General features: G+C 38.0%; 1 protein-coding gene and 1 pseudogene across 1 annotated transcript in view; both read left to right on the forward strand.

The window, feature by feature from the left end:
* The window catches only part of LRP1B (LDL receptor related protein 1B), a 1,653,255-nt gene that overhangs the window by 9,896 nt on the left and 1,628,700 nt on the right, over window positions 1–14,659 (forward strand). The window lies entirely within an intron of this gene.
* Window positions 1,413–14,103, forward strand: LOC142424752 (glycine cleavage system H protein, mitochondrial pseudogene; annotated as a pseudogene).

The following is a 14,659-nucleotide window of genomic DNA, read 5'->3' on the forward strand; positions in this document are numbered from 1 at the left end:
TCTCCTGGGAATGAGGCACAGATGCATTTGTTAAAAATGAAAGTGGCTCTAAGGCACTAGGGTTAGATGTGGCCCTGCATGAATGGTCCATTTCCGTAGCTGAGACTTTAAAGTTTGTTTAGAGTGGGATGTTAATAAACTTCTGCTACCCAATTTGTGACCTTCCCCTAGGATATATGGTTGAGTTTCTTTCAGAATTTCCTTCTAAACGTTCTATCTTTCACAGAGGTCAGAACAATAAAATGGAATTCAGGTGGGAGGTTATTAGAAAACAGATCCTGCCCTTTAAATATACAGTATCACTGGGCACTGAAAGCAGACTATGGGACAATAAAGTGGATGGAAGTGTGGTCCTTGTTTCTAAGGAATGGTGATTTAAAGGTCATTTTGCAATGAACTAAGACATAAGAACCACAAAGCAAAGCCTATTGTTAGGAAAAACACTGAAATGATCCAACGAATTAAAGGGGCCGGCTATGAGACCCATGAGGACTGTCTATGTGTCCTTTAATCCCTCTCTTTAAGTTCTTCGAGGTGCCTCACCTTAGCAAAGGTCTAAAACATTGACCCTTCCTTCAATTAAAAAACAAAACAAAAACTCCCCACTTAAGAATCCCGCTGAAAGGGTAATATGAAGGAGCGACCCATACTGGGGTAAGATAATGGCATTTCTCCTCAGGGTGCACAAAGGCCTCTGAAAACTGGCCTCAGCAAGATCCAGGAAGGGGGCTGCAGGGTCGCATGCACAGCAGATCTAACGATGGAAAGAACATAGGAAATGCGAAAAAGCCTGTCCTTCAAGCCTCAACACGGCCTTGCTTTTTGGTCTGCTGGTCAGGTATCACAGGCCACAGAACTAAAAGCATGCATATATGTTAATTATATAATTAATTATATAATTATATAATTAATCATAAATATATAATTATTATTTCTCATATATGATTAGTCAATACATTATAAAGATGTAATGATGTAATTATTTTATGTAATGTAATTAATGATATAATGGAATATAATATCAATTGTACATGACTAGTTAATGCATTAAATTATCTGGGTATTTAATAATGATAATCTCAGCATTATCTAATATTTACTTGATATTAATATCAATTAATTATATGCAATTTACATGTGATTTATTTAACACTATTTAGCATACTATTTTTGTTGATATATTGTTAGTATTTTATATAAACTAAATTTAACTAATAGCTTATGTTACTATATTAACATAGAATATAGTAAAATTATTAATTACATAATTAACATAGGATATAGTTGCACATATACTACGTCCCTCAGCCTGGGAAAATGCAGCGAATGAAAGCTTTTATTGGGCCTACCCTTGTTACTGTGGTTGCTTGGCAACCTAGAGTCATTTCTGACTAATTGCCAACCTATGTACAATGGAGAACAACCCTGCCCAACCCCACAGCATCATCACACCCATTGCTAAAGGTGAGCCTATTGTTGCAGCCACCATGTCCTTCCCCATTCGGGTGAAAGGAGGGGATTCCAGAGACAGCTCAGTGCCTAGGTCCACAGTCGGCGTGGCTTAAAGGAGGGTGGGCTGTAAACAGATGGTTGTGCCGGGCTCTGTAGGGATAAAGCTGAAGTCTGTGCCAGGAGTCAGCTTGGCCCCTTGGCACACCATCATTTTTCCACACAGAGGAAGCATTTGGGGCTGGGGATGAAGACTTCCTTTCTTCCATGGGTGAGCACTTTCTTCCTGGAGGACATTTTATTCTTTACAGTGAGAGTAAAACTTTCATTTGCCTTTCATTCCAGGGCTCCTAAAAGGACATATTTTACTAAATGAAACACTAAAGGAGGTTGTGTTCTGGAATGCATTTGGAATGCCCGTGTCCTTTTGCTTCTTTTTCTCTTCTCCCGTGTCTTCTTGATCCCTGCCCCCAAGCAGATATGAAACTATAATTGATGCCTATGAACTTTTCAGTACAGCCAAGAGTATCGTTAGTTTATGAATTATTACATTAGCTATGTCCAAGTTTAAGGAATAGGGTTGACTTTGGATAGACTTTTTAATTGTTAAAAACTGCTTTCATTATTTGTTTCAGGTTGGGAAATCTGTTAACAGGAAAGGAAGTTCATGTGAAGATAGGTAATGCAGGCCTTAGGTGTGAGGGAACCAATTTGCTTCTTTCTACAAAGGGAGGTGGTTATGCCCTGAGAGAATGGATGCAGATATCCACTCAGCTCATAGCGTTTCTGGTGACAGACCGTTGCCTTAGGAGAAAAGTTCCTGTCTATAGTATGCAGTGTAAATATGATCTGTCACAATCAGGCAGAACTCTTCAGTTCACGCAAACCTTCCTGAAATTCAGCAGCAAAGGAGACAACAAGCACGCAAACACTTTCCAACCCTTTTGACGGGATTTCCAAGAGAAATTATGAATGCCAAGCTTTTTGTCTTAGAACGCAACATGCAGCCATAAGCCTCACAATTCCAATCTTTCATAACTAGGAACTTGTAGAAATAGCTCCTATATCTACACTATTATACAGCCATTGAAATGCATTTTACTGGTTTACATGAAACCAAATTGAAAAACAAATCCCTGGTCTTCAAGTCATTTCTGACTCACCATGACCGTCCTACAGGGGAGAGTAGAACTGTCCCTCAGAGTTCCCAGGTCTGTCGATCTCTATGGAAGCCACTGCCTCATCCCTTTCCCACAGAAAGGCTGGTCAGCGTGGGCCACTGACCTGTTGGCTAGCCACCTAGCACCTGACCACTGTGCCATCGGGGCTCCTGTTTCATATTGGAATCATTAAATAGTATTCGATCTTTGTAATAAATTTTTGAGAAAACTAGGTCAAATAGTATGGTTACGTAAAGAAAGAGAAAAAGATAGGAAGACAGAGAGACAGGAAAAAACTTGAGGTATAAGAAAGGGTTGCTTGGCAAGTCGTTGATGGCAATAAAATTAGAGTAAACAACAACAAAAATAAACAAACCCCAAACAGACTCACTGCTATCGAGTCAATATTGGTTCAAAGCGTCCCCTGTGGGTTTCCAAGTGTAAGTGTTTAAGGGAATAGAAAGCCCAGTCTTTTTCCCTCAGAGCTGCTGGTGGGTTTGAACTGCCAACTATGCGGATCGCAGTCCAAAGTGTAACCACGATGTCACCAAGACTCCTTTAACATTAGGATAGGGGTGACACACACTTTTCTGAATTCCAACTATCAACCAAGGAACCATTCCTGTCACCTTAAGGCTCACCTGCCTCCTACAACACCATGCGCTACTTAGTAAAAATGCTTCAGACAGTTTCCGAGAGCAGATCTCTAGTCTTGCCGCCCGTGGCACCTCTGGGTGGACTGAAACCATGAACCTTTAGGTGAGTAGTCTAACACAAACCATGGGCCTCACTCGAGAACATTTCCCATTACAGACATATTGCATTTTCATACTGTCTAAGAATTATGTGCTGATTGAAAACTCCCTCTTTTTTGAGGTTACTCTAAACATTATTAAATATCAGAGTACTATACTGACCTAGAATTATTGACAAGCTGTAAAATACTATTTGTAATGGACAAAAACCCAGGTCTACAGTAGTGCACAAACTAATTTAAAATATTATTTAATGATGCTATTCTTATTTAAGTGAAAACAATGATTTTAAATGAATGATTAGTACATAATGTCTGATGGATATTTTCCAAATATTAATGGGTGATAAATTCCTCCAATATTAAAAACAAACAAAAATGCCAACCCATATCCCTTGTGGTCCAGTCTACTTATTTAGAAGTGCATTTTAAACTCTCCTTGTAAACCTCTTTCTAGTGCACAAGAATTCTAATTTGTATACTTGATCTATCACTCCTTATTTTTTGAAGAAAACTGGAGAAATGTATAAGCTTATAGATTTATTGCTAATATGCATGCATGCTTATGAGTCTGATCAGTCATATTAGTAATAAATACATATTGCTTTTTTGTAGGTCCTTAAGTTGATTCTGATTCCTTGTTACCCTGTATGATAGAGTAGAACTCATTCACAGACTGTAATTTTTTTAATGTAAATTTTAGCTTTTTGTTATGAATTTGGTGAAGGTTTACAGAACAGATGATCAGGCTTACATTCAACACTTCATAAACATTGTGTTCAGTTTCTCACTTAACAAATCATGTACATTGTATTGAGTTTTACATTCAGCAATTCATATACAATTAACATTGCATTTCATCTCCTTTGCTGAAATCCTCTCAATGTCATATCACTCTTCACACTCCTTTCTCATGTTTCCTCTTTTCATTTCTCCCCCTTCCTTGACGTTTCTGAACTTTCTTTTTGAGCTCAGGTGGCTAAGTATTCAAAGCGCATACCTCACTACTTTTGTTGCTCACTTTATGTTTGTTTGAAAACTGAGCCAAGAGGAGGAATTCATTTCCAGAGCTGAAGAAACGCTAAGGGCCACCGTCTTCAGGTTACAGCTGTCTCCCTGTGACCAAGAAGCCTGGCTTCTTTTACAGGTTTCGGTTTTAGTGACAGCCTTCTCCCACTCTACCTCGGACCTTCTCATTTAAACAGTTGGTAGAGGAAGCAGGGCATCATCTAGTTCTTTCAGTCTAAGGTTTGTGGAAATAGGATTTTATGTGGTTCATTAGTCCATTAGATTGTTTTTCATGCATCTTCAATTATATATCACTCTTCTTTCCTCTAGAAAGGAAAAATTAATAGCTACACCTTAAATGATGGCTGAAGATCTTCTAACATCCCACTTCGATGACTTACCAACACATGAGGTTGAATATGATCTTTATGGACTATGTTATGCCAATGGATATTGCTGCTTCTTGAGCAATATCCTGGGTCCCTACCCCCAAAGACTCATTTCTTTAAGGTGTTTGATCTGAGAAGTTTTAATAGCTTTGCCCCTGTATACTCCACTATTTTCAAGGACATCTATGCAGCAAATGTAAATACCTATCTATTAGCATATTCTGTCAAAACTATGTATTTGAATACATACACTCACTCTCCATTCCACATACTTCCTACCTGTCTAACTACCTATCCACCCACCTGCTCACAGATCACTATTAGGGCAGGATGTGTATATTTTACTGTAGATTACCTTCCACTGTCTTCCCCTGAATCAATCTTTTGCCAACTTCCCTTTCCTGTATGTTACTGTCATCTCATGCAAGTTGTAATCCTTTTATGGGGCCAACTGCCCTTGACTTTCTCTCACAGAACAGTGGGTAGATCCCAACACCAACTGTTTTGCTTGCATTTGAGTCCTTTACCATTGCTCAGCAAGTCTCTTCAAATATAAATTAGTTTGTCTAATCTATATTATACTATTAGAATACATAATGCTCTGGTAATATCTGATTTAGGCACTAAAATAACCTGCGATTTGATCCTAAAAAGAGATGGTCCCTTCCCTAGGTGGGCTTTTGAGGAGGTTACTTCACAATGTGTGCATATAAGATAATTCTAGTATTAAAAATTGGCATGTTCCTCTGATTTAAATAGTGGACAAATTGTCAGCAGAACATCATTTATCATAAGTGCTAACCTGCTGCATATAAAATGAGAAATTATTTAGTATATGTTTAAGACAGGGTCTTGAACCAGTTAATTCCAATTCAACGTTCTGCCGAGAATTTTTATTTCCATCCCATCTTTATTGAATTTACATATTTTTACATTATCTTATTATGATTTATTCTAATATATTTTAACAGCATTCCGCAGTTTATTCATACACATACACGAGGGACTGCACAAAGACTTCTTAGTCCTTGTATTATGTTCTAGTTAAGTGCTGCTGATCCTATGTTAAAGAAAATGATACTTAAGAAGAAGATAATGATCAGGATAACTGACAATTAATACAAGCCAGGTGCTGTGTGTTGAAGAGTCCATGAATTATCAATGTATTGAAGAAACCAACTCTGCCTGAGTGTCAGGTAGGATTGTTCAGGTGGTGAGCAATATCAAATGACCTAAATATTATAGACAGTGTGTTTCCCATGTATTAAAATAGGTTACCTTGAATAATAGATGATATACTTTAATTTGCATCAAGGAACTCTATGTATTAATGGTGCCCCTGCCTATGATGCTGTTCACGTTACCTTTTACAGGTGCTAAAAATAAGCTTTAAGGGAAGTTATTTGCCAGAGGTTTTAAACCAATTAAGCTACATCTGTCCCCTCGCCCCCTGCTATACACTCTCCCCACGGAGGCCGATGAGGAAAGGGAAATAGGTCCCCAAGGTCAAATTGTTGCCTTTTAGTAGCTATAACATTTTCACACATGCCCCGTTCACTTTAAGTTACATTCAGCCTGCTTCCCTTTGCATTAGTTGACCTAGATATGGATTTGGTTATTCAATGCACAGATGCCAATATTCATTAAATGACGACTGTGGAGCAAGCTTTGTGGTACAGGTTAGAAATGACAAAAGAAACATCTCACAGATGAAAGACAGTGACAGTTGGAAGGGGATTTTTAATTATTTTTCTCTCCATTCAGAAAGGACGTGTTCATGAATGTGGCATAGATAATGTCGAGAGATATATGTGATAGAAGTTGCATATCTCCATATATGAACTTTATGCATGTGATAATGGCAAAGTTTAATCTGAATAAAGTAACACAATCAGCCTCTTTGCTTTCAAATATTTTCCTATGGGCACACATGCAATGCACACATTGAAAACTCATGACGTCATGAGACATGGCTGCGTGGCTTATGAAGGATTTTTATTCATTTTCTAGTGTCATGCAACACTATCACACTGAGCATGTCATCACAACATGCATTAGTTACCCCAAAGTTCTATAGGTCCAGAGGTCAGATAGGTTCAATGGCTTCACTGTTTAAAATTTCACAGGCCAAAGCCAATGTGCTCATTAGGTTGTGGATTTCTGTGTGTCTGGGGGACGGTCCATTGTGAAGCTCAGTGGGCTTGTTGGTGGAATTCCTTTGCTTGGGGTTAGATTGCTGAGGCCAGCTTTTTTTTGCCACCTGCCAGCTGCTACCACTTTCAGCAGCTAAAAGCCACAAAAATTCCTTGGCACTGACCATGTATTGTCTTCAGTGTCAGAAATGGTGTGTTTAAACTCCCCCTTGTTCCATGCTCTGAATTCATTACTTTTTTTGTTTGTTTGGAACAAACTGGAGAAAATATTCTGTTTTTAAAATCCTCATTGTTGTTAGGTGATGGCTACTTAGACACATTCCTGTTTATTCCTTTCAAATGTGATGTAATCCATGCTGTCTTCTTGTAGTTGTATATGAGCAATTGATGGCTTGTTCCACAATTGATGCCAGGCCTTGCTCTGGTTGAGGATAGCTAGGTTCTCCATAGGTTCCTTCTACAAATATATATAGAGATGATTTAATTCCCGTGTATTGATTATGATATTTTCAATGACTAGTTGCTCTATTACCCAATTCTGTTCTGAAATTTCATCCCCTTCATCATTTCTATTTCCAAGACCATATTTTTCAATTACTAGCCCGTCTTTTCTTCGGTCAACTCCAATCGTTATTGATGCATCTTGATTGTATTTTTGATCAATTTCAGACTGTAGAAGTAGGGAAAGGTCTTCCAGATTTTCATATTGTGCATTCCTGATTAGTGTATAAGTTTTAATTATAGTAATACTAATTAGACTGCTATGGAAGCATATGGATACCATCCTAACACTGACAGCATTCCGCTTCAGGATCAACCTTGCAATATTATTTTTGACGATGGATGAAATGTTACTCTTCTTACCTTTGCCATTCCTGTCTTGGTTGCGTATATGATCGGCCCATTCAAAATGACAAATATCACTTTATTTCACACCATAGTCTAGGATATCAATCTTTTTATGCTCCATTTCATTCTTGACAACTTTCAATTTTCCTAGATTTCATACTTTGTGCCTTCCAGATGTGATCATTAATGTATGATCGGAGCTCTTTCTCTTCCTTTTCAATCATGCTGCATCAACAATAACAAAAAATCCCTGCAAGTTTTGCCCTGTCACGTTCCTGAGGTCGACCGTACATTGAGCTGGCTGGCCTCCTCCCTTTATTTTAAGTGCTCTCGTCCAGCCGGGTCTCTTCTTCTGGCACTCTGAAGAAAATGTTGTGTGACAATCCCTAAGGTTTATGCTGGTCAGTTTTCCAGGTATTGGTCACCAGGTGCTTCTTCACTCTCTATGTGCTCCACTGGGTGCTTTCATATACCTGCTTTTCAACGCACGTGTTGAACAGCTTCCAGCATGGTAGCAACATGTAAACTGTCACAATCCAACCGGCTGACAGATGAACCACGTGCGTTAGTGTATCACACAGCTTTGACATCTTCCTGTAGAATAAGCCACAATTTGGATATCTGTTGGTTTCCTAATGATTAGGCTTACAGTAAATATTTTGCTGAGAATACCCCGTTTTTATGACATCTTTTCCATTGCATTAAATTATGGGAGTGGTTGGTGTGAGGCTCTTTATAACCTGGTAACCAACACAGATTTATAACAAAATGTTTTTGAGAACACAAGATACACTTATAAAACAGTTACACAAAGACATTTCAGAAACAACAGCCTGTTGTTCTGATTTTTTCCATAGGGGAACTATTTAAGCAATATTAAAACTACGATCCTAAGATCATGAGATATATCTCTGCTATTGGAAATCAACAGAGGATTGAGGAGCAAGATTATTGAGTTTGAACTTTGTGTCTCCTGGGTTGAACATATTTTATCTTTGTCCCCAAATAGAATTTTGCCTTTTTATATTGCTACTTGGTGACACAGTGGTTATGCATTGGGTTGCGAATCATAACATCACCAGTTTGAAACCACTAGCCAATCCTGGGGGGAAAGGCAGGACTGTCTACAGCTCTCAAGAATTCTATTTTTGGAAGCTCACAGGGCAGTTTCACCTTGTTGTTTTGGGTCACTATGAGTCGGCATCAACTCCAGGGCATGGAGTTTGGTTTGCTCTGTGATAAATAACTAAGTGCCTATGCGACACAGAATTCCTGTCACTGGATATTGATTCTATGACCGAGCTTCAAAAACTTATTGGGAAAAACATCTTTACATTTCATGTTTCCACATACTTTTTGAAGCCCACTCATGTTTTAAAATTCAGACAGTCAAGGTTCCTCCTTACATTGTTGTCTAAAATAATGTTCAGACCAAATATTGTTTAGTCCAATGTTTTTAATTCTTTGGAGATCTATGGAGAATATTTTAATATTATCTCCTCCATTTCCAAGAACACTTTGGAAATGTATATCTTAAAGTTAACTCAAGTGTTTTAGATATAAAACTACCAGGCTCTCAAATGGCCGTTTATTTACAGATCTGGTGAGTTACAGGCATGTTGACGACAGCTTCTGTGACATGGCGAGCTGCGTTGAGCTGAGACAAGATTAGCTATTGGAACTCACCCGTTGTTCTAAAGGAGAATAAGGAGCTTCCTGCTCCCTTACAGATTTACGTTCTCAGACACTATACGTTAGAATCACTTTGACAGCTGTGAGTTTTTTGACTTAAGAAATTTACTGTTAAATTTTGCAGGCTTCATTTTTTCATGTGAATAAAGAAAAAGCTTCTTAAGACAGGGAGGGTTTACTATGTAGATTTTTTTCATTCCAATTTATTTTACTACTGTCAATAAGTCTTTTGTATATTCATATAATGGATTCAACAAGGAACAATTGAATGTAATAGTCCAGAGGGGAAAGTATACCCTGAAGAATGTATTGTCATTACACAGAAACAAATTCCTCCTAAGGCTGGTCATTATGTTCTTTGATATAAGTGGAGTGGGGGGGTTTGATGAATCCATTTTACCACGGAAAATTCAAGAGAACATCTTTGCAAGTGAAGAAATGTGCTATTTTTTTTTTTTTTCACAGCTGGTAAGGTTTCAGCCAAATGCGTGGTGACTTTCTATTCCCACTAGGATCATTTTAGCGTGTCATCTCCAAGTATAGAGATGCAGAATAATGTAATATCTCTATGTTCGATTGAAATTGAAGTTGAAAAGAAAATTATAGGGAAAGAAAAGGCTACAGTCACCCTCATTACAGAAAGCTTGACTAAACTCCAGAGGGTGGTGGCAGGGCAGATCTAGGCCTATGCTGATAAGTCAGAAGATGGTTTACCTGGTCAATTCGATACTAATGAAATCAAAGTGAACGGTACTGATTTGACAACACAGACATAAACCAATGTAGCAAAATTAAGAACTCAGAAGTAAATCCATCTATCTATTATTTTTAGTTGATTTAAATGAGGTCAAAGTCGCTTCAGTGGGGAGGAAACAGTCTATGGTTCTATCAAATCTAGATCTCTTCTTGCACAAACAAAACAAAAACAGGAGCTCCACCTGGCAGCACACCAAGAACGCCAATGCAAACAGGGACACAATACAAGGAGCCACAACAATTTCACTGACCACTTCACTACCTGTGGCTTCCATTTCTTTCATAACTTTAAAAAAGCCTTCTATATGAAAGCTAAAGTTAGAAAGTTCTTGAAGGTAATATTAGGGAAAGTGTTGGTATGTACTCCTCTTTGGAAACTAAATTATCAACCACATTTACAAGTCAATGGCCAAACAAAAGACACATGATATATCTCCTGAAAATTAATTATCTATGTTCAACAAATACTTTATCAAAAATGTAAGTTAAAAAGGAAACTCCCATAGATTGGGGAAATAATCTTCAGGAACATCATATTTTATAAGGCTCTAATAGCTAAAAGTTCTAAAATATATAGAAAAATCCACCACCTTAATAACACAAAGACAACCAATTCAAATTTTAAAACAAAGGTTAAGTGCTTGGACAGGTTTATCAAAGAGAAAATTTAAGAAGTCAATAATCACATGACAAAACGCTCATGATTATTGAGCTACAGAGAGATGTAAATCAGCCACAAGAAGGAACCATCCCAATCTGAAGAAAAACACCTCAATCAATGAAAAACTGGAAACCCTGAGGCTGGTGAGATTACAGGGAACTTTGAACCCTACATCAGTGCTGACGGGACTGCAAATGTGTTCAACCATCATATGAAGTGGGATGCCGCTTTCCCAAACCTGAGACATAAAATTACTCTGATATGCATCCATGCCACTCCTACATATATGCCTTAAGTATATGCATAGCAATGACACACACCCCTCTTTTAATTGCAACATTATTCACAATAGCAAAACAAACACCTAAGCGTTCATTAACAGGTAAATGGATAAACCAAATGTGCTATATACACACAATGGAAATTTATGCAGCCATAAGAAATACTGATCAATTCCCTAAATACATTAAAATGTGGATGAATCTAGAGGACATTATGCTGAGTAAAATAAATCAATCAAATAAGGATAAATATTGTATAATCCACTTTTATAAAAAGACAAAAATAGGTATGCATGTAGAAAATAATGCGCTTGGATGCTTACCTGCATGAGAGAAAAAGGAGAAATCACTTGATGTATAGCACACATTGGTTAGCTTTCGTGATGGTACAGGTAGCCCAGGAAAGGGGTGAAAGGAGCACACCTTTATCAAAGTCCATCATGACACTGAGATTTATGCAAGGATAAAGGATTATTTTGTAAATGTTACCAAGCATCAAAACTCAAACTCACTGCTCTCTAGTCAATTCAGACACTATAACTTTATAGGACAGAGTAGAGCTGCCCCTGTGCGCTTCTGAGACTGTAACTCCTTAGGGGAGTAGAAAGTCTTTCTATTTAGGAGCAGCTGGGAAGCTAGACTGATGCAACTGGTCAACCACAATGGAAATCATGAGCATGCCAACATATTTTATAGGATGCTTTTGTTTTCAACCTCCAGGCCTAGACAAGTCTTTGCCTGAGAAGGATATGTTATTTTCTGCAAGTAAAATGGATTGAGTAAATTAGAGACAGGTGAGCTCTGGTCTTAGAGTAACATGAAAGAAATAGCTCTCTAGTGTATTCTCCTAAATGAATTAGATGGCCTCCTGTTTACGCTCTAGCTTATGGATAGTTTGTATGGGGCATTCCACCTATGAGCAATATACTTTGTGATGATGCTCATGCATCCCCTTTCATGTTTAGTTTTGTTTCCAGATAGATTTGTGACATTGTCTTTGATTATTTGGTTTGTAGTACCTACAGATTGGTTAACTGGGTAATTTTAGATACTAGGAATTGAAACGAGTTGAACCTAAATAATTTTTAGATTAATAAACCATAAAAGCCAAACAAAAAGCAGTAGTTCAGAAATTTAAAGCCACTGGCATGAGCATACATAGTCCCCTTGACTTGTAATCTCTTTTTATTTTCTTTGCAATGTATATGCATGTCACTGAGTGGCATAGATTTAAACCCCTTGTCTGTTGATCCAATCGTACCATTTACCACCACAGCAGTATCATCAAAGGCAACCAACCACCAAAGACAGTTTCTGAAACTGCAATTTAAACTAATTGTTTTCTTTTAAAATAAAAGAAAAAAATTTTGGCAATTGCTTCCATTATCTCTGGAGCATTGGATTTGCATATGCATGAGCATGTATATGTACACACACATACACAACACAATATTTTCCCGGGATGCACACACTCAAAATAACTTTATTGACCTTATATGTGTGTGTGTTTCTGTAATAGCACAGGTAATGGGAGAATATGGTCACTAGGAAAATAAATTATCTAAGCATTAATAGTATGCACCTTGCTTAATTTCTGGAAAGACATCCTAAAATAGGAATTAATATCTGTGCCCAAAGCAATTAGTTCACATTATGCTTCCCAAATATTTATGAAGGCTTTTTAATTTTACTTAGATATACAAACAAAATGAATACTTCATTGATCCTTTCCTTTACTCTTCCAATGACAAATTAATAGCATAATGAATAGCCATATTACTATCTTGGGGAATCTATAAATATGAACTTAGTTAACCCAAGGGCTCAATTTTAGTTTTGATTCTCCCCTCCCCCTATGGCTGTACTTTCATAACTCCGCTGTTTTAATTAGGGATACAGTCTGTGGTGGATGACTGATGAGCTTTAAGGCTGTGATATTTTTTCATTCTTTCATAAAATAATAGTGCCTGGTAGTCATGCGTACGATCCCAGGTGAAGGATATTCTTTATATATTTAAAAGAACATGAGTTAGAATTTTTGATATATTTCTTTATGAGTATTTTAAAATTCAGCTTGCCATAAAGTATTGTGGGTTAAAAAAATAAAAGAAATAGCTTAAAAACACAGAATATGTTGCCTTTGGATTGAGTTGGCCTTGTGGAAATCCAATCTCTGTCAAAATAAATTGTAACCCATAGTGTTCTCAGTGACTGGTTCTTTTTTTGTACGGAGATCAACAGGCCTTCCTTCAGATGCACTTCTCCATAAACTCTATAGAGTCCCCTAATTTGATGAGCATTCATGAGCATAATCATTTCCAGTTCCGTTACCTTGGGTACTCTGTTTTTGTATATTTTGCTAGTATTGTAGTGCCATAAAATATATATAATAGCCCGCCCTGTCCCGCGCCCAAGGGTCTGAGTCCTGCGCGGCGACAGTCCTCACCCCGCCAGCGAACATGGCGCTGTAAGCCGCACGCGCTCTGCCAGGCGTGATGCTGGGGTCCCGGGTCGGCCGCCTTGTGGACTGACGCTGCGCTCCAGCCGGGCTCTGCTCTCGGAGCGCAAGTTCACAGCCAAACACGAATGGGTAACGACAGAAAATGGTGTTGGAACAGTGGGGATCAGCAATTTTGCATGGGAAGCGTTGGGGGATGTTGTTTCCTGTAGTCTTCCTGAAGTTGGGACAAAGCTGAACAAACAGGATGAGTTTAGTGCTTTGGAAAGTGTGAAAGCTGCTAGTGAACTCTACTCTCCTTGATCAGGAGAAGTCACAGAAATTAATGACGCACTTACAGAGAATCCCGGGCTTGTGAACAAATCCTGTTATGAAGATGGTTGGCTGATCAAGATGACACTGACTAATCCTTCAGAACTTGATGAACTAATGAGTGAAGAGGCCTATGAGAAATACATAAAATCCATCGAGGAGTGAAAATGGGACCCCTGAATAAACTATGATGAAACAACTTACGCCAGCATAGTTGTCTTAAATCAGTGGGGGAAAGAATTGAAGTAGCCTTTAGCAGTACCACTGGAACAGAGAAATCAGTTGGGGCAACTAGTGGACAAAAGAACCCCTTAACTTCCTAATGATTGTCGAGAAACACAATGCACACCTTTTCTCACAGTAACCTGTGATTTTTGTGTTAGGATCTAGTTATAATATTCAGAAGTCATGAAATGATCTTGGTGGGAACAGCCACAAAACAATGTAACTCAAAAGGTACGCTGTTATCTTAAGCCTCCTGTAACATAGCTACTGGGGATATCCAGACCTGGGTTTGAGCCAGCTACTTAACCAGGAGTGGAGACAAGGTTTTCTTAATTGTACAGTAGCAGCTAAAGAACAGCACCATTTTAAGTTTGCAATACACTTGCCATTGCTGGTGCTATTTTTATACAATGAAGCAACAGCCTTGCAGCAACATAAGAAACCATTTAATAAAACCTTCAGCTTCTTCAAAAAAAAAATATAATAGCCTTTAAAATATATACTTAACTTTT

The sequence above is a fragment of the Tenrec ecaudatus genome, chromosome 13, assembly GCF_050624435.1.
Source record: "Tenrec ecaudatus isolate mTenEca1 chromosome 13, mTenEca1.hap1, whole genome shotgun sequence".
Lineage (NCBI taxonomy): Eukaryota > Metazoa > Chordata > Mammalia > Afrosoricida > Tenrecidae > Tenrec > Tenrec ecaudatus.